At 38.0% G+C, this 26,675-nt stretch overlaps 1 long non-coding RNA gene across 1 annotated transcript in view; it reads left to right on the top strand.

Annotated features, from left to right (window-relative positions):
- The window catches only part of LOC136794672 (uncharacterized), a 183,309-nt gene that overhangs the window by 36,596 nt on the left and 120,038 nt on the right, over positions 1-26,675 (top strand). Inside the window, exon 2 of the long non-coding RNA XR_010841747.1 lies at positions 2,884-3,000. This is a non-coding gene — a long non-coding RNA (uncharacterized lncRNA). The remainder of the gene's footprint in view (positions 1-2,883; positions 3,001-26,675) is intronic.

Genomic DNA, 26,675 nt, shown 5'->3' with positions numbered 1-26,675 from the left:
ATGTGCCATCTCGCTCTCAAAGAACCCTGAGTCATTCAAGGCTTTCCATGATCTGCCTCTAAATTCTCAACCCAGCCACATCTGTCAGTGCATCTCATTCACAATCTCTACCCTCTCCTCAAAGGACCTCATGATGGAGTCGTATTCTGGGAGGGCTGCTCATCAACAAATGCTACCCTGTTCATGAAGACTCACAATCCCTCCCCACAGTCAAAATTAAACCTGCATTCCTCTCTCTTCCTGATACCAAATCAAAGTATCGCTCATTTCATTCAGCCTTCTCTCTTTTTATTTGCATGCTTGTCTTCCTCACCGGGCCACTTGCTCCCTGAAGGCACAGCCTCCATCTTTCTCACATCTGGAAATCAGTCCAGAGTAAGCAGTGACTATGTATTCAATTGATAAGGAGTGGGCTTCCTTGCAGGATGAACGTGTGATCATTTGGTGGTTAATAGCATAATCTGGAAATAATCGAGACTGTTTGCTTTTATTCTCCCCCACTCCATCACTATGGAAGGATGGAAGATTGAGGAGGAGATTTGAAGTGAATCAATTGTGTTTATCATGAACAATTTTGATGAAAGCATATATTGAGGAGAAGGCTGAAACTTTTCAAGGATAACCATGTTTTTGGACTCTATTTAGAAGATGAAGGGCTCTTTCTTCTATTGACAATGATTTTCAAGTACTAGCTCTCCTGTGGGAGCTCTATAATAGTATTTGCTTTGTGAGGGGGAAATTCAGCTTAGCTTGAATTGGAAATGAAGAGTTCAAATGGAACTCTTCTTGGAAAGGACTTCCTTTTATCAGCCACTACCTACCCAGTGTCCAGAGAAGACCTCCAGTGTAAGAGACAATGGCTATGGGGTATACAACAGGTTGAAGGGGTCACTTATCTCTCGGGCCAGTGCAACTTAGTTTGGGTTGGGAATGTTACTTTCCTTTTCATTTCTTTTGCTTGTTTAGCAAGGCTGTGCTCCTTCTCAGTGAGATCGGTGCCCTGTTTTGTCCTAAAGTCAACCCCTTTTTCCAGCCAATTTTCAGTCATTTCTTTCCTTCTAAAATGCTGTGCATGGAGGTTAACATTTAACTGTATTATTGCCGGCGCAGATTTCCAACATGTGAGTTAGGGAGCAGCTGTTTGCCCCTAGAGCCCCTGGACCTGAAGGCTCTGCCATCGGCTTTCTTGATTACTGGATCAGCACTGTCACTAATGCAAATCTATTCCCCCACATAAGGCGTGACATTAATTTTATGTTGTTTACGTACTCTAGCCATAAGGTTAAGCAATTCCTACTATTAAGCTTGATGAAATTGCATTACCTTAATGAAATGCACTTTACTGATAAAGAAGAATGTCACTTTCACAAGTGGAAGCACTGTTAGCAAATTTTTACTAGAGAATTCCCAAAATCATATCTTAATTGCTTGGACAGCTGTGTAGTTTACATAACGAGCAAACAATGCCAAGGTTTTTTATTTCCTTTGTCAGCTGTACTGGATGTTAGTATGCATGGTGGACCTTTTTTGGGCCTTTTATTACTTGATTGCAAATCATTCTTCATTGTTGCCCAAATTTATGGAAGGACATTGCTCCCTGAGGTGCCATTTCCTTTCAGGTCTGTAACTGAACATGACTGATGGCGCCAGAGTAACAGTTGCTTATTACTGCGTTCACTGAGCTGTGATTGCTCCAATACTTTATGTTGGCAGATGTGTTTCCCTAGGAACAGCATCTCTGAGACAGAGGTCATCGATCAAACCCCCTCTGGCTGTTCCATTATGTGCAAATTATTGCTAAAAGCAGAGAGGCTGCAAGGGAGGTGGTGTGTACTCATTGCAGATATAGCAGAGGGAAGTTCAAAAAAAAAAAGCAAGTGTAATAAAGCAGGGAAAGAATTCCACCTAACTAGAACAATGTTTTTATAATGTGAATTAATGGGGAAAAGGGGGAAATTAAGTGACTTTGAGAAGCACACCATGGGAGAAGAGTCAGATTTTATCGTTCTGGGGTAACTCTTAAATTGGGTGCTGACAGCATCCTTTGAGGCTGTCCGAGGCTAGAAGGGGGCATGTGTGTGGGCTGTACCCAGAGCACTATTGTCCTAATAGGGTAAGGATGAAGGCGGCTAAGTAGCCAATACATAGCACTCTCTTATGTGCGTTTCTGGCCCCAAATTTAGGAAATGCTGGAGACATACAGGGGACATATGCAAAGATCTTCCCTGTCCCCCAGCTTCTCAGGGCAGGGATGGAAGCGATAATGGATTGACTGACAAATGGGAAGCACTTAAATCTAGACTGTCCTTTGCTCAGGCTCGAAAGAGTGAGACCTCTTAGTTTTCTGCTCAGCTGCAGCAGTGGCTCTTCTCAGCAGGTTTCCATTCCGGTAAAGACACTTGGTCCCCCATGTGGGGTCTGTCTTTTGCTACATTCAGTGAGACCATAGGATGGTTCAGGTAGAGCCTGTGGCCTGGACACTCAGCAAAACTCCGGTGGTCCTTGCCTTCCAGGACAGAGACTGCCACCCCATTTCTCACACCAACTTGCTTTTTGGTTGGTGTTAGCAAGACTCACCTTTCTATGATTGCAATTCAGTTCTCTTTATCTGTAAAATCTTTCCTTATATTGAACGAGATTTTTCTCAGGGCTTAAGACACTACCTTGACACATATTAGAGGCTTCAGGAGCAGTGTGCACTAATTCAGGTAGCCTTTAGGATGCTGCTAGGGCCCTCCTAAATATTGTGTCTACCCCCAAGGTAACTTGATGCCACCCCAACATAACCCCCAAGGAAGGATGAAGGTAGTTATAGAAGCTCCTTTACTTGCAAACATAATGGGTACAAGTAGGCTAATCAAGGCTTTATGTTTGTAATTCCAGAGTGACCACTAGCTAATGTTCTCTGTGGGTGGCCAGCAGATTTGACACCCTTCCTCTGTGGTGGTAGTTGTAGTCAGAGTGATGAAGGTACCTGTTAAAGAATGCTGTCAAAAAGAGGTAAGTACGTAACTCTCATACATACATAAAGTGAATAAATCTTAAAGACATTGTTTAACTCATTAATTAAATGAAGGAACTAATAAGATGTTACAATCAGTTTAAAGGAGAATCCAATGAACAGATGCATTTATGGATTAGGAGTATTGGAAATGAATTTGTAAATGGATTAAAAAGTGGCTTGGGTGGACTTAAATTCATTTGCATGTCTATGGGCAAGAAAACTTTGCATTGCTATAAGTTTGTAAAAGTTAAGGAGAACTTAGTTTAGATTAAGTCATAGCCATAATAATAAATATCATTCATTTACTGCTGGTGTTGTGTTAGAATTTTTTTAAACCCAATTGTTCTAATGCTACTTAGGAACAAAGCATGTTAGCTTCTTGAAAAATATGTTTATTTGTCCTTCTCCTTCATTCAAATCCACGCACAGAACAACAGGAGATTTAAGATAAAATAGTTTACTAGAGTAGACAGACATTTAAGTAGGTAATTTTAGTGATAAAGTAAACCTTTGTACAGAGGACACAAAAAGAATGGGGAAAAAGACATTTTTCAGTTTTAACCCATCTCAGTATTTTTCTTCAACTTCCTCAAATGATTAGAACATGTGGATAACTAGACTATATGACTAGAAAACAGGCTGGGGCCATATTGTAGATGTCCTTGAATGCCAGAATGGAGAGTCTGTGGTTAACTAGGATGACAGTGGGGTGCCAATGACTGTTTTGAGTAGGTGAAGTGGTATTGCTAGATCTATACCTTAAAAAGATTAGGTCAACAGTAGTATCTGGGATGACTTACGGAAGGAAGAGATCAGAGGGTAGGCAATTGAGCTGTTCCAATAGTTTCAATGTGTGGTACCAAGAGTTTGAACTAAAATGTAAAGTGAGTCATCACAAGTGTGACTTCAGATAGAGACATAAAGTTTGGAAGATATTGGTTGTTAGACAAAGCCTGGATATGGAAGCAAAAGATGATGTATGGCTTGGCAACTACTTTGATGTTTAACTCTGTGTGACTTGAAGGATGATAAAGAATATTAACAAAAAATAGACAATTCTGTTGAAAGTGGTAATTGGGGAAAGAACATGTGTTCAATTTGGCAACTTCTGATTTTGAGATCTAAATGGGATGTTCCAATGAAGATGTCTGGGAGGCTATTGAAAATGTTAGGAGTGAAGCAATCACTGGAGAAAAGTGTGTGAAGAGAAAAAATTCCTGGGCTGATGATAGTCATGAAGCTGCCTACACTTGGGGGAGCAGGATGAGAAAGTAGAGCTAATAATGGGGCAGAGGTTGATCAGAGAGGTAGGAGGAGGGCCAGTTTCAGTGGAGACAAGAGAGAAGTTTCAATGAGGCCACGGTTAGTAGTGTCAAACATTACAGAGAAAAGATGGAGAGTAAGCACTGAGATGTGGTCACTGAGAAGGGAAGGCTGGTCCTAGATTGTAAGAGGTGAGTGGGAAGCCAGAGGGGGGAATGAAATTAGAATACTTGTTCAATAAATTGTTTTGAAAATAGAAGGTAAAAAGGAAGAGAAGAGAGACACGGAATGATAATCTCACTCTGGTCAGAGCAGCGGGAAGTATTTTAGGATGTGGGAAAATTGAGCATTATGCTTAACTTAGCTGAAAGAGCTTGGAGAGAGAGAGAGACTGAAAATGCAAAGTAGAGGGAGAAAAATTCTGGAGCAAAGCAGGAAGAGATGGAATCAAGTAGCCAAATAGAGAAATATTTTGAGATCAAGTAGAGGGAAGTTGAAAAAGCTCCTATTGAATCGATCTTGGTAAAGCTGAAATTGAGGGGTCCTGATGGGGTTGGAGGTGGGAGTTTAGGAGAATAAAGAAGTTTTGATATCATGCTCAAGAAATATGAGAAATATCCAACAGCTGACTAAATGATCCCCAGACAGCACTGACAACTCACTTCAGGTTAATAAAGTTGCCTTTGTAGAGTATGTTTCATGAAGTGCTTGGCAGTGGGTAATGGAGCCATATTAGGAGGGAAAGCAAAAAGTTGGGGTGTCTGTGAAGGCAGCGTGGTAGAATATTAGTGATTGTGACTGCCATTGGGTCCAGGACAGTGAGAGAGTCAGTGAGTCCAGAAGAGGGTCCTTGGACATCCAAGAGGCAGGGCAGAGTTCAAGGATCTAGAGACAATAATGATCCTAAAAAACAGAGTCATTGGAAGGGTGGAAATTAGAAAAAATGGAAGGAGATGAGCTATGGTCAGAGGAAAGGAATGTCTGAAAGTGGAGACCTTGGAGGGGAGCTATGTCCAGGGGTTATGTCTGAGCGAGATCTGGCCACATAGCAGGTGATTTATTCAAGTGGAGTGGACCCGTGCATGGGGCTGAGAGGAGGGAGGGCATTTGAGGCCTTTGTATTCCAAGATCCACCATCACATGCAAGGGCAAAGGCAAAGGTCTGAGGCTGGTACTTTGAGTTGTGTGCTTGAAGAGAAAGAAGATGGCTAATGGAATGGGAGATCTATGAAGGATGAGAGGTTGTTGTGTGAAGGTAAAGGGCGTGGAAGTGTTTCCATCTGAGGTGTTTATGAGAAGAATGTGAAAAGCATAGCTGAAAAGAGTTTTGGAGGCCAAGGACAATTTTTCTTTAGAAGCGTATCGCTGAGATTAAAAAAAAAAATACAAGTGGACCAATGTAAATTTTAAAAGTTAAAGGTATACATAATGCATTCCTATTTTAAAGTTAAGGATGGATTTGCTTTAAAAATATTAGGACAGTAACCTTATTTTATAGAGACTGTGTGTGTGTGCACACCTCTGAGTGTGCACATTTAAAGCAAAGATACAGATGCAGGAGGTGGGCAAGGTATAGTGGCAAAGTTCTGTTATGAGACCACGACCAGATATTTTTCCCTCATTTTCTTGCTAGTCTTGGGCCATTTCACTGCTAATCTACACATCCATCAAACAAACAGGAAGGGGAAATGGAGAGTTGAATTACAAATCTGTCAATTTTGTTATTCTTGGCAGTTCAGGTTCAAGTTTTGGTGGGGGCAGAGTTTGAAACAAATGACAAAAATTACATATCCTGATTGTGGGCACATTCTTATGGATAATGAGTCCACTACTTGAAATGCCACACAGAGGTCAGATGTATGGCTTCTTTGGGTGTTCTATGGACTCAGAATATATTTTTTCCATGCAATCTAGTCACCAAACTTGCTTTTCCTTAAGATTTTTAGGGTTTTTATGCTACGAGGTGGAAAGCAACAACAAAAAGCCGTAGAGCACCTGGGAAAATACAATGTAGTGGGTATGAAGTTCACAGGCCACAGACTCAGATGTGCAAAAATAAAACTTAGCTTCTATTTCACACCTCTTTTTCACTTAAAAGCAGAAAATTTAGTCACCCTGATTCTAGATAAACCTAGTCAACTTTATTTTTCAGGCATTCCAAGATAAACATAGTCCAAACGAGCATTCTTACCCTCCTTCTCCTTCTCCCCAGTGTAGCAGCTAAGTTCCCAGGGGCTTTGGGGCTTCATGGTATTGGTGAAGGGCCACTTGGTCCATGATTGTCCTCTGTCCCCTGTTGGGACCCACAAAGATGTGTCTCATCTTGGTCATTTGCTCATTGTCCTCTGTTACTGACTGGTGTCTACTGTGATTACCCATCTGCCAAGGCCTCTGGCTAATATGTCAGGCCATCTGTCTTCTTTTTGAACCACTCATGAGGTCTTGCTGGTCCACAAGCCATCTCTCAGCCATATATGAGCCCCTCTTGTGGGGTCCTAGGGATTTTATTTTTCTCTTTTCTTTTTTAAAATATAGTAAACAATTTAATATATCAACCTATAACCAGAGAAAGGAAATTTAGAGCATTCAATATATTTTCCTAAACAAGACCAACAATTGAAACATGATTATAATTATTTATAGTAATGCCTCCTAAGGCTTGGTGTTGGTGATGACCATATAGGATGTGTTGTAAAAATAATCGAGTGTTAGAGAGACCCCTGCTTAGTATCGTTTCGATTAATTCTACTTTGAGAAACGATGTGAGACTTTGGATTTTTTGTGAATATAATGAGTTTTCAAATTACAGAAATAAGAAGTAACCAGTTTCTACCTCTGTGTAAAGAATTCTGTATTTCATACTATACACATCAATCACTTAGTGCAATATTTTTAAAAAGTTATTTAATTTTTTTCTGATGGAAAAAGTAATCAAATTCCATGCAAAAAATATACATTTAATCCCAACATTCAGAGATGAACACTGACTTTTGCACATACTTTTCCTTTCTAGGCAAGCAATTATATAGGCACATAAACATATTTCCAAAAAGGCATCACAGTTTTCATCTGTGCTTCAGAATGTGAATAGAAAAGTTATCTAGCTTGGAGGCTGCAATATCTACTGCCATGACGCTAACACACCTGACATGTCTGAGAACTTAGTGAGGCTGGTGGTCCACAAAGAGCATTTTCAAAGAATTAGTCTGCATGGAGAAAGTAGAAGGGAAAATGAGGTCCTGGACATTTTCTGATGTTCTGTTCACGCTAACTGGGTTTTCTAAGTCTTGAAAGGTTGCCCGCACCTGCCTGCCTGGACTCCTTACTTAGCCTTTGACACTTGCTCCAACACCATGATAGGTGCAAGGTTTCTCTCTAAGGCCTGTAAGCTCTCCTTCAGCTCTGCTCTGAGATATGAGGCACAGGTACCTTCTGACCTGGTATCTCCCCAAACACATATAAGGTCTTCACTAACTTTAAACCAACTTCACCCAGGATCTTGACCTTGTAGGTGGGACATGGTACCCTTTCTCAAGGACACCAATATGCCCTCTCTCCCCCATTCCTCCTCCCCCATTTTATCAACCCCATTTCCTGTTGTCAGAGAACTTGCTTTTATTCCATCAAGTCTTCTTCCCAAATCTATTATTTCTACTATTAATTCTATGTACTACAGTCATATTAAAATCAAGGATTAAGGGACCCAGATAATCTTTTCCTTCTTATAATGCCTTGCTTGGGCAAACCACATGTCCACTGACTTTCAATACTTATTTATTTTCTTTATTATGGATTTTAAAATCATTTCAGAAATGAAATGGAATTCTTTGTTATTTATAGGTTCTTTCACTAGGAAACTGGCACTTAAAAGGTGAGCCATGAATAGGCAGGAAAAAACTTTCCTTCCTTCTTGGTTATAGGCTCACAGTCTAGATATGATAGTTATTCCTGCTTTAAGGTGCCGTTTGATGAGGGTGACCATAAAATTTATCTTTCAAACCAGGGTAATTCTGAGAGTTAAAGGGAAGCTATTAATAATTATGCCAACAAAATAGTCACACACCAAGTATTATCCCAAGAAAACTGGGGTGTGGTATTAATCTACCTTTGATTCATGGAGGAAGGTTAGGATTTAGTCCAAGGTGCAGAGGTCTGCATGGCATCATAAACCGAAGATAACAGAATAGACTGAGATTACTTAATCTCACAAACTAGGTTATCTTTTTGTATGTTCTTTTTTCTTCAGAAACTTTAGTGAAGCTGGGTTTCAGAATTTAAGCCTGACATCAGTTACTTTGGGTGTGTATGTGTGTGTCTGTGTATAACATGGCATAGATTTCAATTGTGGATAGTGCCTCCTAGGGCTGGCATGGAGAGGAGACGGGATATTAGCAAGAGGAAGGAAAATATTGAAGGATAAGAGTTGGAAATTATATTCTCCCTCCATTACCAACCAGAAAGGACTTGGGCTTCATTGGATTAAGGAAGCATGTCTTGCCATTTAGTTTCTGAGCAATGATTACTTCCTTGTGTTCCTTTGATCTTGTTTATTTTTTAGTTATTTCTAAGATATACATTTTAAAGTAATAACTAGAATTATGACCTTATACCAGAACATATAAGATTTTTAGAAATTTCATGTAATGTCTGAAACATTTATATTAACATATTTCCATACAAATAACCCAAGGAAAGTTTAGTATTAGTTGTACTTTTTGTTTGTTTGTTTTTATACTGCAGGTTCTTATTAGTCATCAATTTTATACACATCAGTGTTACATGTCAATCCCAATCGCCCAATTCGGCACACCACTATCCCCACCCCATCGTGGTTTTCCCACCTTGGTGTCCATACGTTTGTTCTCTACATCTGTGTCTCAACTTCTGCCCTGCAAACCAGTTTATCTGTACCATCTTTCTAGGTTCCACGTACATGCATTAATATACAATATTTGTTTTTCTCTTTCTGATTTACTTCACTCTGTATGACAGTCTCTAGAACCATCCATGTCTCAACAAATGACTCAATTTCGTTCCTTTTTATGGCTGAGTAATATTCCATTGTATATATGTACCACACCTTTATCCATTCGTCTGTTGATGGGCATTTAGGTTGCTTCCATGACCTGGCTATTGTAAATAGTGCTGCAATGAACACTGGGGTGCATGTGTCTTTTTGAATTATGGTTTTCTCTGGGTATATGCCCAGTAGTGGGATTGCTGGATCATATGGTAATTCTATTTTTACTTTTTTAAGGAACCTCCATACTATTCTCCATAGTGGCTGTATCAATTTACATTCCCACCAACAGTGCAAGAGGGTTCCTTTTTCTCCACACCCTCTCCAGCATTTGTTGTTTGTAGATTTTCTGATCATGCCCATTCTAACTGGTGTGAGGTGATACCTCATTGTAGTTTTGATTTGCATTTCTCTAATAATTAGTGATGTTGAGCAGCTTTTCATGTGCTTCTTGGCCATCTGTGTGTCTTCTTTAAGAAATGTCTATTTAGGTCTTCTGCCCATTTTTGGATTGGGTTGTTTGTTTCTTTAATATTGAGCTACATGAGCTGTTTATATATTTTGGAGATTAATCCTTTGTCTTTGTTGATTTGTTTGCAAATATTTTCTCCCATTCTGAGTGTTGTCTTTTCGTCTTGTTTATGGTTTCCTTTGCTGTGCAAAAACTTTTAAGTTTCATTAGGTCCCATTTGTTTATTTTTGTTTTTATTTCCATTACTCTAGGAGGTGGATCTAAAAAGATCTTCCTGTGATTTATGTCAAAGAGTGTCCTTCCTATGTTTTCCTTTAAGAGTTTTATAGTGTCTGCTGTTACATTTAGGTCTGGAATCCATTTTGAGTTTATTTTTGTGTATGGTGTTAGGGAGTGTTCTAATTGCATTCTTTTATATGTAGCTGTCCAGTTTTCCCAGCACCATTTATTGAAGAGATTGTCTTTTCTCCATTGTATATCATTGCCTCCTTTGTCATAGATTAGTTGACCATAGGTGCATGGGTTTATCTCTGGGCTTTCTATCTTATTCCATTGATCTATGTTAATGTTTTTGTGCCAGTACCATATTGTCTTGATTACTGTAGCTTTGTAGCATAGTCTGAAGTCAGGGAGTCTGATTCCACCAGCTCCGTTTTTTTCCCTCAAGCTTGCTTTGGCTATTCGGGGTCTTTTGTGCCTCCATAAAAATTTTAAGATGATTTGTTCTAGTTCTGTAAAAAATGCCGTTGGTAATTTGATAGGGATTGCATTGAATCTGTAGATTGCTTTGGGTAGTATAGTCATTTTCACAATATTGATTCTTCCAATCCAAGAACATGGTATATCTCTCCATCTGTTGGTACTATCTTTAATTTCTTTCATCAGTGTCTTATAATTTTCTGCATACAGGTCTTTTGTTTCCCTAGGTAGGTTTATTCCTAGGTATTTTATTCTTTTTGTTGCAGTGGTAAATGGGAGTGTTTCTATAATTTCTCTTTTAGATTTTTCATCTTTAGTGTATAGGAATGCAAGAGATTTCTGTGCATTAATTTTGTATCCTGCAACTTTACCAAATTCATTGAATAGCTCTAGTAGTTTTCTGGTGGCATTTTTAGAATTCTCTATAGTATCATGTCATCTGCAAACAGTGACAGTTTTACTTCTTCTTTTCCAATTTGTATTCCTTTTATTTCTTTTTCTTCTCTGATTGCCACGGCTAGAACTTCCAAAACTATGTTGAATAATAGTGGCGACAGTGGACATCCTTGTCTCGTTCCTGATCTTAGAGGAAATGCTTTCAGTTTTTCACCATTGAGAATGATATTTGCTGTGGGTTTGTCATATATGGCCTTTATTATGTTGAGGTAGGTTCCCTCTATGCCCATTTTCTGGAGAGTTTTTATCATAACTGGGTGTTGAATTTTGTCAAAAGCTTTTTCTGCATCTATTGAGATTATCATATGGTTTTTATTCTTCAGTTTGTTAATATGGTGTATCACATTGATTCATTTGCGTATATTCAAGAATCCTTGCATCCCTTGGATAAATCCCACTTCATCATGGTTTATGATCCTTAATGTGCTGTTGGATTCTGTTGCTAGTATTTTGTTGAGGATTTTTACATCTATATTCATCAGTGATATTGGTCTGTAATTTTCTTTTTTGTAGTATCTTTGTCTGGTTTTGGTATCAGGGTGATGGTGGCCTCGTAGAATGAGTTTGGGAGTGTTCCTTCCTCTGGAATTTTTTGGAAGAGTTTGAGAGGATGGGTGTTAGCTCTTCTCTAAATGTTTGGTCGAATTCACCTCTGAAGCCATCTGGTCCTGGACTTTTGTTTGTTGGAAGATTTTAAATCACAGTTTCAATTTCATTACTTGTGATTGGTCTGTTCATATTTTCTATTTCTTCCTGGTTTAGTCTTGGAAGGTTATACCTTTCTAAGAATTTGTCCATTTCTTCCAGGTTGTCCATTTTATTGGCATAGAGTTGCTTGTAGTAGTCTCTTAGGATGCTTTGTATTTCTGCGGTGTCTGTTGTAACTTCTTCTTTTTCATTTCTAATTTTATTGATTTGAGTCCTCTCCCTCTTTTTCTTGATGAGTCTGGCTAATGGTTTATCAATTTTGTTTATCTTCTCAAAGAACCAGCTTTTAGTTTTATTGATTTTTGCTATTGTTTTCTTTGTTTATATTTCATTTCTTTCTGCTCTGATCTTTATGATTTCTTTCCCTCTGGCAACTTTGGGTTTTGTTTGTTCTTCTTTCTCTAGTTCCTTTAGGTGTAAGGTTAGATTGTTTACTTGAGATTTTTCTTTGTTTCTTGAGGTAGGCTTGTATAGCTATAAACTTCCCCCTTAGAACTGCTTTTGCTGCATCCCATAGATTTTGGATCATCATGTTTTCATTGTCATTTGTCTGTAGGTAGTTTTTGATTTCCTCTTTGATTTATTCAGTGATCTTTTGGTTATTTAGTAACGTATTGTTTAGCTTCCATGTGTTTGTGCTTTTTACATTTTTTTCCCTGTAATTAATTTCTAATATCATAGCGTTGTGGTCAGAAAAGATGCTTGATATGATTTCAATTTTCTTAAATTTACTTAGGCTTGATTTGTGCCCCAAGATGTGATCTATCCTGGAGAATGTTCCTTGCACACTTGAGAAGAAAGTGTAATCTGCTGTTTTGGGATGGAATGTCGTATAAATATCAATTAAATCTATCTGGTCTGTTGTGTCATTTAAAGCTTCTGTTTCCTTATTTATTTTCATTTTGGATGATGTGTCCATTGGTGTGAGTGAGGTGTTAAAGTCCCCCACTATTATTGTGTTACTGTTAATTTCCTCTTTTATAGCTGTTAGCAGTTGCCTTATGTATTGAGGTGCTCCTATGGTGGGTGCATACATATTTATAATTGTTATATCTTCTTCTTGGATTGATCCCTTGATCATTATGTAGTGTCCTTCCTTGTCTCTTGTAACATTCTGTATTTTAAAGTCTATTTTATCTGATATGAGTATAGCTACTCCAGCTTTCTTTTGATTTCCATTTGCATGGAATATCTTTTTCCATCCCCTCACTTTCAGTCTGTATGTGTCCCTAGGTCTGATGTGGGTCTCATGTAGACGGCATATATATGGGTCTTGTTTTTGTATCCATTCAGCAAGCCTGTGTCTTTTGGTTGGAGCATTTAATCCATTCATGTTTAAGGTAATTATAGATATGTATGTTCCTATGACCATTTTCTTAATTGCTTCGGTTTTGTTTTTGTAGGTCCTTTTCTTCTCTTGTTTTTCCCACTTAGAGAAGTTCCTTTAGCATTTGTTGTAGAGCTGGTTTGGTGGTGCTGAATTCTCTTAGCTTTTGCTTGTCTGTAAAGCTTTTGATTTCTCCATTGAATCTGAATGAAATCCTTGCTGGGTAGAGTAATCTTGGTGTATGTTTTTCCCTTTCATCACTTTAAGTATATCATGTCACTCCCTTCTGGCTTGTAGAGTTTCTGCTGAGAAATCCGCTGTTAACCTTATGGGAGTTCTCTTGTATGTCATTTGTCATTTCTCCCTTGCTGCTTTCAATAATTTTTCTTTGTCTTTAATTTTTGCCAATTTGTTTACTATGTGTCTTGGAGTGTTTCTCCTTGGGTTTATCCTGTATGGTACTCGCTGTGCTTCCTGGACTTGGGTGGCTATTTCCTTTCCCATGTTAGGGAAGTTTTCGACTATAATCTCTTCAAATATTTTCTCTGGTCCTTTCTCTCTCTCTTCTCCTTCTGGCACCCGTATAATGCAAATGTTATTGCGTTTAATGTTGTCCCAGAGGTCTCTTCGGCTGTCTTCATTTCTTTTCATTCTTTTTTCTTTTTTCTGTTCCACAGCAGTGAATTCCACCATTCTGTCTTCCAGGTTACTTATCCGTTCTTCTGCCTCAGTTATTCTGCTATTGATTCCTTCTAGTGTAGTTTTCATTTCAGTTATTGTATTGTTCATCTCTGTTTGTTCGTTCTTTAATTCTTCTAGGTCTTTGTTAAATATTTCTTGCATCTTCTTGATCTTTGCCTCCATTGTTTTTCCGAGGTCCTGGATCATCTTCACTATCATTATTCTGAATTCTTTTTCTGGAAGGTTGCCTATTTCCACTTCATTTAGTTGTTTTTCTGGGGTTTTATCTTGTTCCTTCATCTGGTACATAGCCCTCTGCCTTTTCATTTTGTCTCTCTTTCTGTGAATGTGGTTTTTGTTCCACAGGCTGCAGGATTGTATTTCTTCTTGCTTCTGCTGTCTTCTCTCTGGTGGATGAGGCTATCTAAGAGGCTTGATGGGAGGGACTGGTGATGGGTAGAGCTGACTGTTGCTCTAGTGGGCAGAGCTCAGTAAACCTTAATCCACTTGACTGTTGATGAGTGGGGCTGGGTTCCCTCCCTGTTGGTTGTTTGGCTTGAGGCAACTCAACTCTGGCACCTACCTGGGCTCTTTGGTGGGGCCGGTGACAGACTGTGGGAGGGCTCACGCCAAGGAGCACTTCCCAGAACTTCTGCTGCCAGTGTCCTTGTCCCCACGGTGAGCCACAGCCAGCCCCACCCCACTGCCTATGCAGGGGACCCTCCAATACCAGCAGGTAGGTCTGGTTCAGTCTCCCCTGGGGTCACTGCTCCTTCCCCTGCATCCTGATGTACACACTACTTTGTGTGTGTCCTCAAAGAGTGGAGTCTCTGTTTCCCCTAGTCCTGTCTAAGTCCTGCAGTCAATTCCCACTAGGCTTCAAAGTCTGATTCTCTAGGAATTCCTCCTCCCATTGCCGGACCCCCAGGTTGGGAAGCCTGATGTGGGGCTCAGAACCTTCACTCCAGTGGGTGGACTTCTGTGGTATAAGTGTTCTCCAGTCTGTGAGTCACCCACCCAGCAATTATGGGATTTGATTTTACTGTGATTGCGCCCCTCCTACCATCTCATTATGACTTCTCCTTTGTCTTTGGATGTGGGGTATCTGTTTTGGTGAGTTCCAGTGTCTTCCTATCGATGATTGTCCAGCAGCTAGTTGTAATTCTGGTGTTCCTGCAAGAGGGAGTGAGAGCACGTCCTTCTACTCTGCCATCTTGGTTCCTCTCTGTTCCTTTGATCTTAGAAAGCAATGCTGTAGTGAGATAGCTGGAGTCTAGGTAGGGCTGAGAAAACTAGTATCATTTATGTTATTTAAAATTTATAGCAAACATAATGTTTGGCTTGCTTGGTGTTTAGTTTTTAAATTAATTGTCAAAATATAAATATTAATATATTTCACATAAATATATAGATTTCTGATTTCTTTTGAAAAACTGGGAAATCTGGCAACTTTGGGTCAGCAACTCCAAGAAGCAAATATTGGCCAGAGCCATATCTGAAGGCTTCTGAAATGTGGCATTCTCTGTGCAGTTCACCATGGGCCCACTCCTTACTGTTATACCCAGACCATTTCATTGATTTATGTTGGCCATTTTCTACTACAGACTTTCGATTTTGTGATTCCTCTATTTTATCATGCTATATGTTGGAAATTTCCAAAATAGACAGGGCTAAGTATGACAGATGTATCAGGGTTAATGCTTTTCTAAGAAATCCCAGCTGTCATTTCGATCAGGTTATTAAACACTTATTTTTAATATTAAGGTATAAATAACATAGTGAAATGCACAGATATCAAATGCAGAGTGCAATGAATTTTGATAAATGCATATTTCCTGTATTACTGATACACTATTCAAGATGTTGAATATTTCCATTACCCTAGAAAATTCCCTTTTATCCTCCCCAGTCAATACTTGCTCTGGCCACCCATAGGTCACAGCTGAAAGTTGTATTGCCATAGATTAACTTTGCCTATTTTAGGACTTTATATAAATGGAATCATACAGTATGAACTTCTGTGTTCAACTTCTTTCTTTTAGCATAATGCTTTTCAGATTCAAGCACAACGTTTGAAGAAGCAATTGTTTGTTCTTTTACATTGCTGAGTAGTTTTCCATTGTGTAAGTATATCCTCATTTGCATTTGGATTGTTTTCCAGTTTTGGGCTATCTGGAATGAAGCAGGTAGAACATTCTTGTTCCCACATCCTGGACAACAATTAATTTTTTGAATTTTTATTTTTTGGCCATGCCATGTGGCATGTGGGAGCTTAGTTCCCTGACCAGGGATCGAACGCACACCCTCTGCATTGGAAGCATGGAGTCTTAACCACTGGACCACTAGGGAAGTCCTGGTAGTCTTTTAAATTTTATCTATTCTAGTGGGTATGATAAGATCTTGTAGTTTTAATTTACATTTCCCTGATAACTAATGATACTGAGCATTTTTCATGTACTTATTGGCTATTCACATATCTTCCTTTGAGGAGTGTGTAAGTTTTTGTCCATTTTTATTGTATTTAACAACTTTTTTGAGTTGTATAGCTTTGTATATATTCTGTATACAAATCCTTTGCCACGTATATATAGTCATATATGTATATACATGTATATATACATATACATATGTAAATATACACATTGACTCATAGTATTAAATATCTAATTTTACATGATTCTGTCTTAGACGTTGTAAAAGAACCATATGTAGAGGGAGTTTATAAATAATGTCAGTCTTAAAGTACATAAAGTGATAGCAACAGGGCCACAAATTGTCTAGACTTGAGGAAATGGGCACAGCTGCATTCTGCTGTGGTGAGCATAAAGCTTGGAATTTGTCCCTATAATAACAAGATAAGCCATAGTACAGGTTTACATCTTTGTGTCTCTGTGCAGGTTTGTATGCATTTTCTTTTTCAGAGAGGGAGCTTCTAAGGTTTTGCCAATACATAAAAGGAACAAGTTCAGTTACACAGCTGTATGATTGTACCTGTTCCTGGGGGCAGGCTGCTCTCCCTTGAGAGTCTTCGATCACCTTCCTGCCACACACAACTGCAATTCACCTGAAGTGGTGTCAGCAGGACTCTTCACCTTGTGCCAGATAATAGTTTCTCCTTTTAGTGTTAAAAAGATCACATCGTTCTGTGGTTCGTAGGAGGGAGAAGCTGGCCCGAGGAAGCAAGCCCCAGGTTCTGCTTTGGTGAGTGAGAAAAAGCATAACCTGGGTTGGTTTGGAACAGTAATTGAGGAGCAGGTCTCGGAGTCTGGCAACCCATGTCTGTTAAGTAAATTCAGATTGCTGCTCAATCCATTATCATGTCAGGTTCTTGCTCAAAACCTTCAGTGGTTCCGGATGTCCTAGAACATGGAGTTCAAAGTCCTTCAACATTAAGTGCGAGCTGATTTCATCAGCCTTATAAACCACAGATACCACCTCCAGTCTAAATGCCACACTCATCAGTGCTGCCTACCAAGTATTTCCATCTCTCCTCTTTCTGAACACATGGTAGTTAAGTGTGATCATGTGACTTGCTTTATTCACTAAAATGTGAGAGGAAGCCATGTCTATCACTTCTGGTAGAAACGTGTGTAATTCACCAGGTCCTGTTTCCACCTGAGTATTAATTGTGGAATTCCAATGGTGGCACGGCAGTGTGTGACATAGTGTTTCCCAGCTCTCCTAGGGGAATACTTAAATGTGTGCATACGAATGTGGGTGGAAGATCAGGGGCTTGGGGTCAAGATAGGTAAATCTAGAGTATAAAGTCTGCACTCCATTACTCCTATCTGCTGCTTCGCCTTTTTGGTTATTGAATCCCACATCTGTAAAATGGGATAATTATATTTAGCTTGTGTCTTAGTCCATTCGGGCTGCTATAACAAAAATACCATATACTGGGTAGCTTGAACCACAAACATTTATTTCTCACAGTTCTGGAGGCTGGGAAGTCCAAGATCATGGTGCCAGCTGAGTTAGTGTCTGTTGAGAGGTGGCTTCCTGCTTTATGGACAGCTGTCTTCTTGCTGTGTCCTCACATGGCAGAAAAGAACAAGGGAACTCTTTGGGGTCTCTTTTATAAAGGCATAAAAGCACTCCAGGAGTGCCTCACCCTCAGGACCTAATAACCTCCAAAGGGCCCCATCTCCTAATACCATCACATTGGGGGTCAAGCTATCAACATATGAATTTTGGGGGAACACAACCAGGCCATACACCATGAAAGCACTAGAAACAATGTTGAGGAACTCTGACACAGTAGTTTATGTTACACACCTGCTTTGTCAAGCAAATCAGTCAAACAGATTAACTTGAGTTTGTAAAATGAACAGTAGGCGAGGCAAGCTGAGAAAATCTGCATTTCTGATTTTAGGCTAGGTTGTTTAGTCATGATAAGAATACTTATCAAGTATGTTTTCATTTTAAAGTTTAACACAAGACCTATTTTTATAAGTGAGAATTAAAGGTAGCATTTTTTTTTTTTTTTTTTTTTTGCGGTACGCGGGCCTCTCACTGTCGTGGCCTCTCCCGCTGCGGAGCACGGGCTCCGGACGCGCAGGCGCAGCGGCCACGGCTCACGGGCCCAGCCGCCCCGCGGCATTGTGGGATCTTCCCGGACTGGGTCACGAACCCGCGTCCCCTGCATCGGCAGGCGGACTCCCAACCACTGCGCCACCAGGGAAGCCCCAAAGGTAGCATTTTATTTATCAAAAACAAAAGTAAACAATCTTATTTCCTAACAAGTCATATTTGAGGCCAATAAATTGGTAAGGAAATGTAAACTGGGTATTAGCAGGACATAGTAACTAATGCCTAAGTCCTGGATACTTATTAAATTGTCCCCTGGTGACTGGACTTCAACCACCTTCCCAGATCTCTAGGTTACATTGGGAGAGGCACATTTTGACTTAGAGCAGCGGTCCCCAACCTGGGGGCTGCGGACAGGTTCCTGTTAGGACTGGGCCGCACAGCAGAAGATGAGCGTCAGGCGAGCGAGCGAAGCTTCATCTGCTGCTCCCCATCACTCCCATTAACGCCTGAACCACCCCCCACCTCCACCCCAGTCTGTGGAAAACTTGCCTTGCACAAAACTGGTCCCTGGTGCCAAAAAGGTTGGGGACTGCTGACTTAGAGATTTACAACTGTCTTGTCTTCGGCAGTTTTATTAATAAAGACGATTCTTTTTTCAGATTTTATCTAAGAATCTTCAGTTCTTCAGTGGGATTTAATCACTAAAAAACTTTCAATTTTTTTTAAGTGAAGCAAACTTGTCCCATTTTCCTAATGTCAGTAAGCAGAAAGAGATATAATGAGTTAGTGTGAATTTTTAGACATTTCCAATGTAAAATATAATTATTATCAACATTATTATCATGCAGCTCAATGACTCGGCCCTCTTTTAGTGGTTTACGGATTTGAGATTGTCACGGAAATTACATATAATTTGTTTTCCAAATTAAATTATTAGGCATGGCTTGTGCACTCAAAATTTAACTTGGAAGAACATTTAATAATTAAAATGCCAAGTGTCAGGAAAAGGGAAAACATCTTCCACACTTTCAATTATGTTTGCTGGAAAAGCCAAATTAAAAAGTTTGGGCCTAATAAGAGATATAATGAAGGGAGGGAGGTGTTGTGGCTGAGGACTCTTTCAGAACTTTGACTCAGTACAAATCATTTATTTTTGATGATTTAATCAAAATCATAACTAAAGTATATAATTTATATACACTTTATAATGTAATTTATAATGTATACTTTATACATTATAAAGTATATAATTTATTCTTTGTAGTATAGAATATTAAATCTTGAAATCTGGTGTAGTCATAAATTTGTCCAAATATTTATAGAAATTGCTGACCTTTCAAAAGAGGAGGGTTAAATGTGATCGTTTCACCCAGTTCAGGTGGAAAATTGGAGACCCACACAGAAAAGTGTCTTGCTTTACCTTGGACAGTGGCAGAGGAAAGATTAAACACCAACTCTTTTATATATATATTCCTGATCTGGGGCTCTTTCAGCTGCACGAAACCCAACTGTACCCTAGGCCGTCACATTTCTATAGTGCCAGAGTTACAGAAGTGAATAAAGCAGGGCTGCCTTCAGGCATCAGTTGAGTGACTGGTTTACGTAATCTATATGGTCTCTCCTAACTATAGATGGCATACTTTCTAGTGGAAGATTTCTAGGATGAACACTACATAGATATGGCAATCTCCATCTTTTCCAGGAAACCAAACGAAAGCAAGCAACAAAGGGAAGTAAAAAAAACAACAACACAAACTCCATTGTTTGAGAAACTATAAAAGAGAATGTGAAATAATTTGTAAAAGGTACCAAAATCAGTTTAGTTTCCTTCAAGATACATTGGGCATGATCAAGAGAAGCAAGGGAGAGAGATGTTGGAGATAGAGATGGAGATGAGAGAGAGAACACACCTTCCAGGCTCCAGAACTGCAAGAAAATTAATTTCTGTTGTTTAATCCACCCAGTCTATGGTATTTTGTTATGACAGCCTGAGTGGAATAATACATATACCTAACACTTTAAAATTAGAGACTGCATGATTTTTTTCCCCAAATGCCCCAGGGATTGGCATAAAAGAATATGGGGTTGGTCCCATATTTTTGGCCACAAAGTAATTTTTATGATTTACTATAAAAGTAGAAGTAGTATAACAGACACTGTGATTGTAACATACTAAAGTGGGAAAATAACAAAAAGAGAGAAGATAACAGCCCTACCTTTAGAAAATTAAAAAAAACCCACACAGCTTAAACAACTTTTCATTCAAGGAGGAAGTACAAACCAAAATTTGTGGAACAGCTATAAAATGATAGTAAAAACTCCATGGGAGTATAATTTCTTTACAATGGTGTGTTAGTTTCTGCTTTATAACAAAGTGAATCAAAGCAATTATACTCCAATAAAGATGTTTTTTAAAAAAACTTAAAAAAATAAAAATAAATTGCTTTTGAAAAAACCCTCCAAAACCCCATGGGATACAGCTCAATGTTCCCAAGAAGAATATACTGACTTACACAGATGTAGAAAACAAACTTATGACTACCAGGGGAGTGGGGGAGGGATAAACTGGGAGATTGGGATTGACATATACACACTACTATATATTAAATAGATAACTAATAAGGACCTGTTATATAGCACAGGGAACTCTATTCAGTACTCTGTAATGAGCTATATGGGAAAAGAATCTTTAAAAAAGTAGATACACATATATGTATAACTGATTCACTTTGCTGTACACTTGAAACTAATATTGTAGATCAACTATAATAAAGTGAAGTAAGTCAGGAAGAGAAAAATGAAAAAACAAAAAAAGAACATACTGACTTAAACATTAATATCAATAAAACTAGTATTAATGAAAATAAAATATGAAGTGTTGGATTCAAAAATCAGAAAAGAAACAACAAAATGAACCAAAGGAAAAAAGAAAGAAAAAATTAAAAAATGAAGATAACAGCAAAAAAAAAAACCCTCTAGAAAATAGAAAATATATATAATAGGCAAAACTGAAAGCTGATTGTTTGAAAAAAATTGAACCTACCATTTGTTTATTTGAAAAAAAAATAAAGGTCAGAAAATACAGGCTTAAATAACCCAGATCCCTTGGCAATTAAAGGGATCACAGGAAATGAATTTATTTGACTCTAAGAAAACAAATTTTAAAACATAGACAAAACAGGTAATTTTCAAGTGAAGTATAATTTGTCAAAACACACCTAGATGGGACTGTAAGATCTAAACAAACTGAATTTCATAGGAGAACATAAGGGAACTTGGCAAATGGTTTCTTTCCCAAATTACTGTATGTGATTGTTTCACAGGTGAAATTTATCAAAGCCATTAATAAGCAGAGATTCCAATTTTTAAAAAATTGTTCCAGGAAATAAAACTGGAAGTTTGAAGAAAACTTCCTAATTCTTTTAATGAAGAATCATGTCAATACCAACATTAGACAAAGAATGTTTAAAAATGAAAACTAAAGAACCTCAGTTATAAATATTGATATAAAATGCTAAATAAAATATTAGCAAATAGAATCTAGCAGCATGTTAAAAAAAATACATTGAGTCCAAATGGTGTTTATTCTAAAAATGCAAGGATGATTCAATGTTAGGAATTCTATGAATGCAGTTTATTTTTTTTTTATTTTTATTTTTATTTTTTGGTACGCGGGCCTTACTGTTGTGGCCTCTCCCGTTGCGGAGCACAGGCTCTGGACGCGCAGGCTCAGCGGCCATGGCTCACGGGCCCAGCCGCTCCGCGGCATGTGGGATCTTCCCAGACCGGGACACGAACCCGTGTCCCCTGCATCGGCAGGCGGATTCTCAACCACTGCTCCACCAGGGAAGCCCATGAGGGCATTTTTTTGGGAAGTCTGAGGTCTTCTGCCAGCGTTCAGTAAGTGTTCTGTAGGAGATACATAAATGTAGATGTAATACATGTAGATGTATTTCTGATGTATTTGTGGGGAGGAAGGTGATCTCCATGTCTTACTCCTCTGCCATCATGAAGGCGCCCCCTGTGAGATCATTTTGGACCTGCCAGGGACCTGCCATATCAGATATCCAACATTATCATAAAACTATAGTAAATTATATAACATGGTGTTGGTGTAAGGATATAGAAATAAGAGCAGACTACATGATCTAAACCCACTCGTCTGTATATATGAGATATCATTGTATGGAGGAAATGCAAAGGGTAATTGTGAGTTCAAATAGGTAAAACTATAGCCATCCTAAATGTAAAAAATGATTTATTTCTCTGAGTATTTTTTCATAGTCAATGTTTATATCATCTCCTTCATATATTCCACCACAGTGAAGCTTATTGCTGTATTGATTGTGGATGATGTTTGATAAATACATTGTTGAATTGAATTCAATATACATATCAAATGCCTCCATCTCATCATGTTTCCTTTCCCAGACTGTACCTAGTACTATCACCTGCACACAGGAAATAAAAACAAAAAACATGTAATAAATGTCACAGTTGCCTGGTCACTTTCTCTGACAAAGCTCTGCAATTGCCAAAGTTTTTAAAATAAACTAATATTTTATTGCTAACAAATTAGTGCAAATACATTTGATTATTATAAATACATTTATGTTCATGTATGTATACATGTATATGGATAACTATTAAAGTATAAATATTTACATATATTAATAAAGGAGAGAAGAGAATCTTGTCAGAATTTCCTAAGTATAGGATTTTTTCATAAGTTGTATTGCTCTCTCCAAACGGATTTCCTTAAATCATTTGGAAATTAGGAAAATGAATTTTGCTAAAAGTCCATGTTCTGGAGGAATACTCCCTTCTTTTTCATGATCAGAAGGTTGTATTCTTTTTTTTTTTTAAACATTTTTATTGGAGTATAATTGCTTTACAATGGTGTGTTAGTTTCTGCTTTATAACAAAATGAACCAGCTATGCATATACATATATCCCCATATGTCTTCCCTCTTGCATCTCCTGCCCTCCCACCCTCCCTACCCCACCCCTCTAGGTGGTCACAAAGCACCGAGCTGATCTCCCTGTGCTATGCGGCTGCTTCCCAGTAGCTATCTGTTTTACATTTGGTAGTGTATATATGTCCATGCCACTCTCTCACTTTTTCCCAGCTTACCCTTCCCCCTCCCCGTGTCCTCAAATCCATTCTCTAGTAGGTCTGTGTCTTTATTCTCATCTTGCCCCTAGGTTCTTCATGACCTTTTTTTCTTTTTAATTCCACATATATGTGTTAGCATATGGTATTTGTTTTTCTCTTTCTGACTTACTTCACTCTGTATGACAGACTCTGGGTCCATCCACCTCACTACAAATAACTCAATTTCGTTTCTTTTTATGGCTGAGTAATATTTCATTGTATATATGTGCCACATCTTCTTTGTCCATTCATCTGTCGATGGACACTTAGGTTGCTTCCATGTCCTGGCTATTATAAATAGAGCTGCAGTGAACATTGTGTTATATGACTCTTTTTGAATTATGGTTTTCTCAGGGTATATGCCCAGTAGTGGGATTGCTGTGTCATTTGGTAGCTCTATTTTTAGTTTTTGATACACATAGTGGCTGTATCAATTTACATTCCTACCAACAGTGCAAGAGGGTTCCCTTTTCTCCACACCCTGTCCAGCATTTATTGTTTGTAGATTTTTTGATGATGGCCATTCTGACTGGTTTGAGATGATATGTCATTGTAGTTTTGATTTGCATTTCTCTAATGATTAATTATGTTGAGCATTCTTTTGTGGGTTTGTTGGCAATCTGTATATCTTCTTTGGAAAAATGTCTTTTTAGGTCTTCTACACATTTATGGATTGGGTTGTTTGTTATTTTGATATTGAGCTGGATGAGCTGCTTGTTAATTTTGGAGATTAATCTTTTGTCAGTTGCTTCATTGGCAAATATTTTCTCCCATTCTGAGGGTTGTCTTTTTGTCTTGTTTATGGTTTTCTTTGCTGTGCAAAAGCTTTTAAGTTTCATTAGGTCCCATTTGCTTATTTTTGTTTTTATTTCATTTGTCTAGGAGTTGGGTCAAAAAGGATCTTGCTGTGATTTATGTCATAGAGTGTTCTGCCTATGTTTTCTTCTAAGAGTTTTATAGTGTCTGGCCTTACATTTAGGTCGTTAATCCATTTTGAGTTTATTTTTGTGTATGGTATTAGGGAGTGTTCTAATTTTATTCTTTTACATGTAGCTGTCCAGTTTTCCCAGAACCAGTTATTGAAGAGGCTGTCTTTCCTCCATTGTATAGTCTTGCCTCCTTTATCAAAGATAAGGTGACCATATGTGTGTGGGTTTATCTTTGGGCTTTCTATCCTGTTCCATTGATCTATATTTCTGTTTTTGTGCCAGTACCATACTGTCTTTATTGCTGTCACTTTGTAGTATAGTCTGAATTCAGGGAGCCTGATTCCTCCAGCTCCGTTTTTCTTTCTCAAGATTGCTTTGTCTATTTGGGGTCTTTTGTGTTTGTATACAAATTGTGACACTTTTTGTTCTAGTTCTGTGAAAAATGCCATTGGTAGTTTGATAGGGATTGCATTGAATCTGTATATTGCTTTGGGTACTATAGTCATTTTCACAACATTGATTAGAAGATTGTATTCTTAATAAGCAGATTAAGAAAAATACTTGGTGGTAGGTCTGTATAAATCAGTCAAATTAAAATAGAATGCATTGTAAGAAAGTAAAAAACAAAAATGACTTTATTTCTTAAATAGTTGAAGTCAAAGAGAAAAACTTTCCAGGTTGGTGGGAATCATGTTTTGAGCACACTGACTTTTCTATAATAGCAAAATTGTAAATTTATTCCTTCCAGGTCAGCAAAATTTGTTAAATCCTTAGGAGTCATCTCTAGATTTCATGTGAGAATTGGATTTATCCTGGAGAAAATCTTGTCAGGTTCACTTCATTCAAGATGATCCAGTCCATTGGACTTGGCTCTTTACCAATGTAATGAAGATGTAAATTACTCAAATATAAATCAAGAAAAGAAATACATGACATCCAAATATTTAAAGGACAAACTTTTATATAAGACGTAAATTCGAGTGCTGTGTAGCCCTGTTGTATTTAAACAGTTAATGTGTACAGGAAACAGTGTTTTAGCTACTTCATGGTATAAATATATAGACACTGAATTTTTAATTGATTTATATGTATTTTCCCCTCCATCAAATATGCTGTAGACAAGGTCCATCAAAGTGCAACTTACAAAGAACCAATTATCAAGTACAATTTGCTAGTTAATCACTGGAGAATTTTATTTTATTAGTGAACCTCCAGATCTAGAGCAATTCTATTAGCTAATGAGTTTTTAAAACCTCATGAGGTTCTATGAACTCAGGCAAAAATGGATACTATAATATTCCAGCTAAGAAACTGTTTTCAAGTATTGATGGAGTAAATTTAGAATAATGAGTGATTAGTTTAATATATTTCTGAACTGATTTTTGTTAATATCTTGAAGGAAAATAAATATAATTTTCATCTCTTTGTGCCCACCTATTTTTCAACTTATAGTTTTGTCTCCCCACCCCTCTCCATCTCTTTTTATGTATGTGTATGTTGCACACGTGAGCGTGTGCAACACACACACACACACACACACAGCCTAGAGGTTAGATAAAAATCTAGACATCTGAATCTCATTTTTGCTGCAGAGAATTTTCCACTGTCTCAGTTACCTGAAGTTAGATGATTATTCACATCCTGAAGTATTCATTAAACTGTAGTGGGTTCTTATAAAAATTATTGCAAAGTGTGCTTGATGTGCTTATGATGAGGCCTAATCAATTTGGTTTTCCTATATTTAAGCATTACTAAAGTGTTTCTAGTTTCTAGTCACTTGCCCTGGACCTATATGTATGAGTTTGGGGAGTACATTTGGCAAAATTTAATTTGTATCAATAATTGGCTCCAGTTCAACTTACTTCATAATATCTGTGGGACAATAATCAATTACCTAATAATATAACAAATCCAAATTCTATACTCTCTTTTCCCCCATGACTTAGTCAAAATATTGCCTCAACATCATTCTACACAAAAGTTCAACAGGGAATCTTTGAGGACCTGTGCTGTTTCTCTAGTTTATGAACTAGGCTGATAACTTGATGTTTGTCTCTAGAAAATGAAATTGCATGGGGTAGAAGAGTCTACTATGTTATTTTTCAGATCACTTCTCCCCCCACTGCTTCTTTGTCACTAAAATAGATTTTGACCCTAAAATAGATTTTGACCCTGTTGAGTCATGCAATGAGAAAGAAACCAGATGGATTTGTTAGAACAGTGGTACATGTTGTAATTAAAAAAACTAAAATGTATAAAGTGTTTCAACAATTTGGGATAACTCCAGAGCAGTCCTTTTAACTGTGCCTTTTGTTATTTAAGATGTAACTAAGCACATTTTAGAAATCAATTGACTTTGATGTGATGGGTGCACACATTTTCTCTGATTACTCCCATTGTGTGCCAAAATCTCCCGTATTTTTTACAGTGT

This window comes from Kogia breviceps, chromosome 8 (genome assembly GCF_026419965.1).
Source record: "Kogia breviceps isolate mKogBre1 chromosome 8, mKogBre1 haplotype 1, whole genome shotgun sequence".
Classification (NCBI taxonomy): Eukaryota; Metazoa; Chordata; class Mammalia; order Artiodactyla; family Physeteridae; genus Kogia; species Kogia breviceps.
The sequence above is the reverse complement of the archived record's forward strand: the minus strand, read 5'-3'. Positions and strand labels throughout refer to the sequence as shown.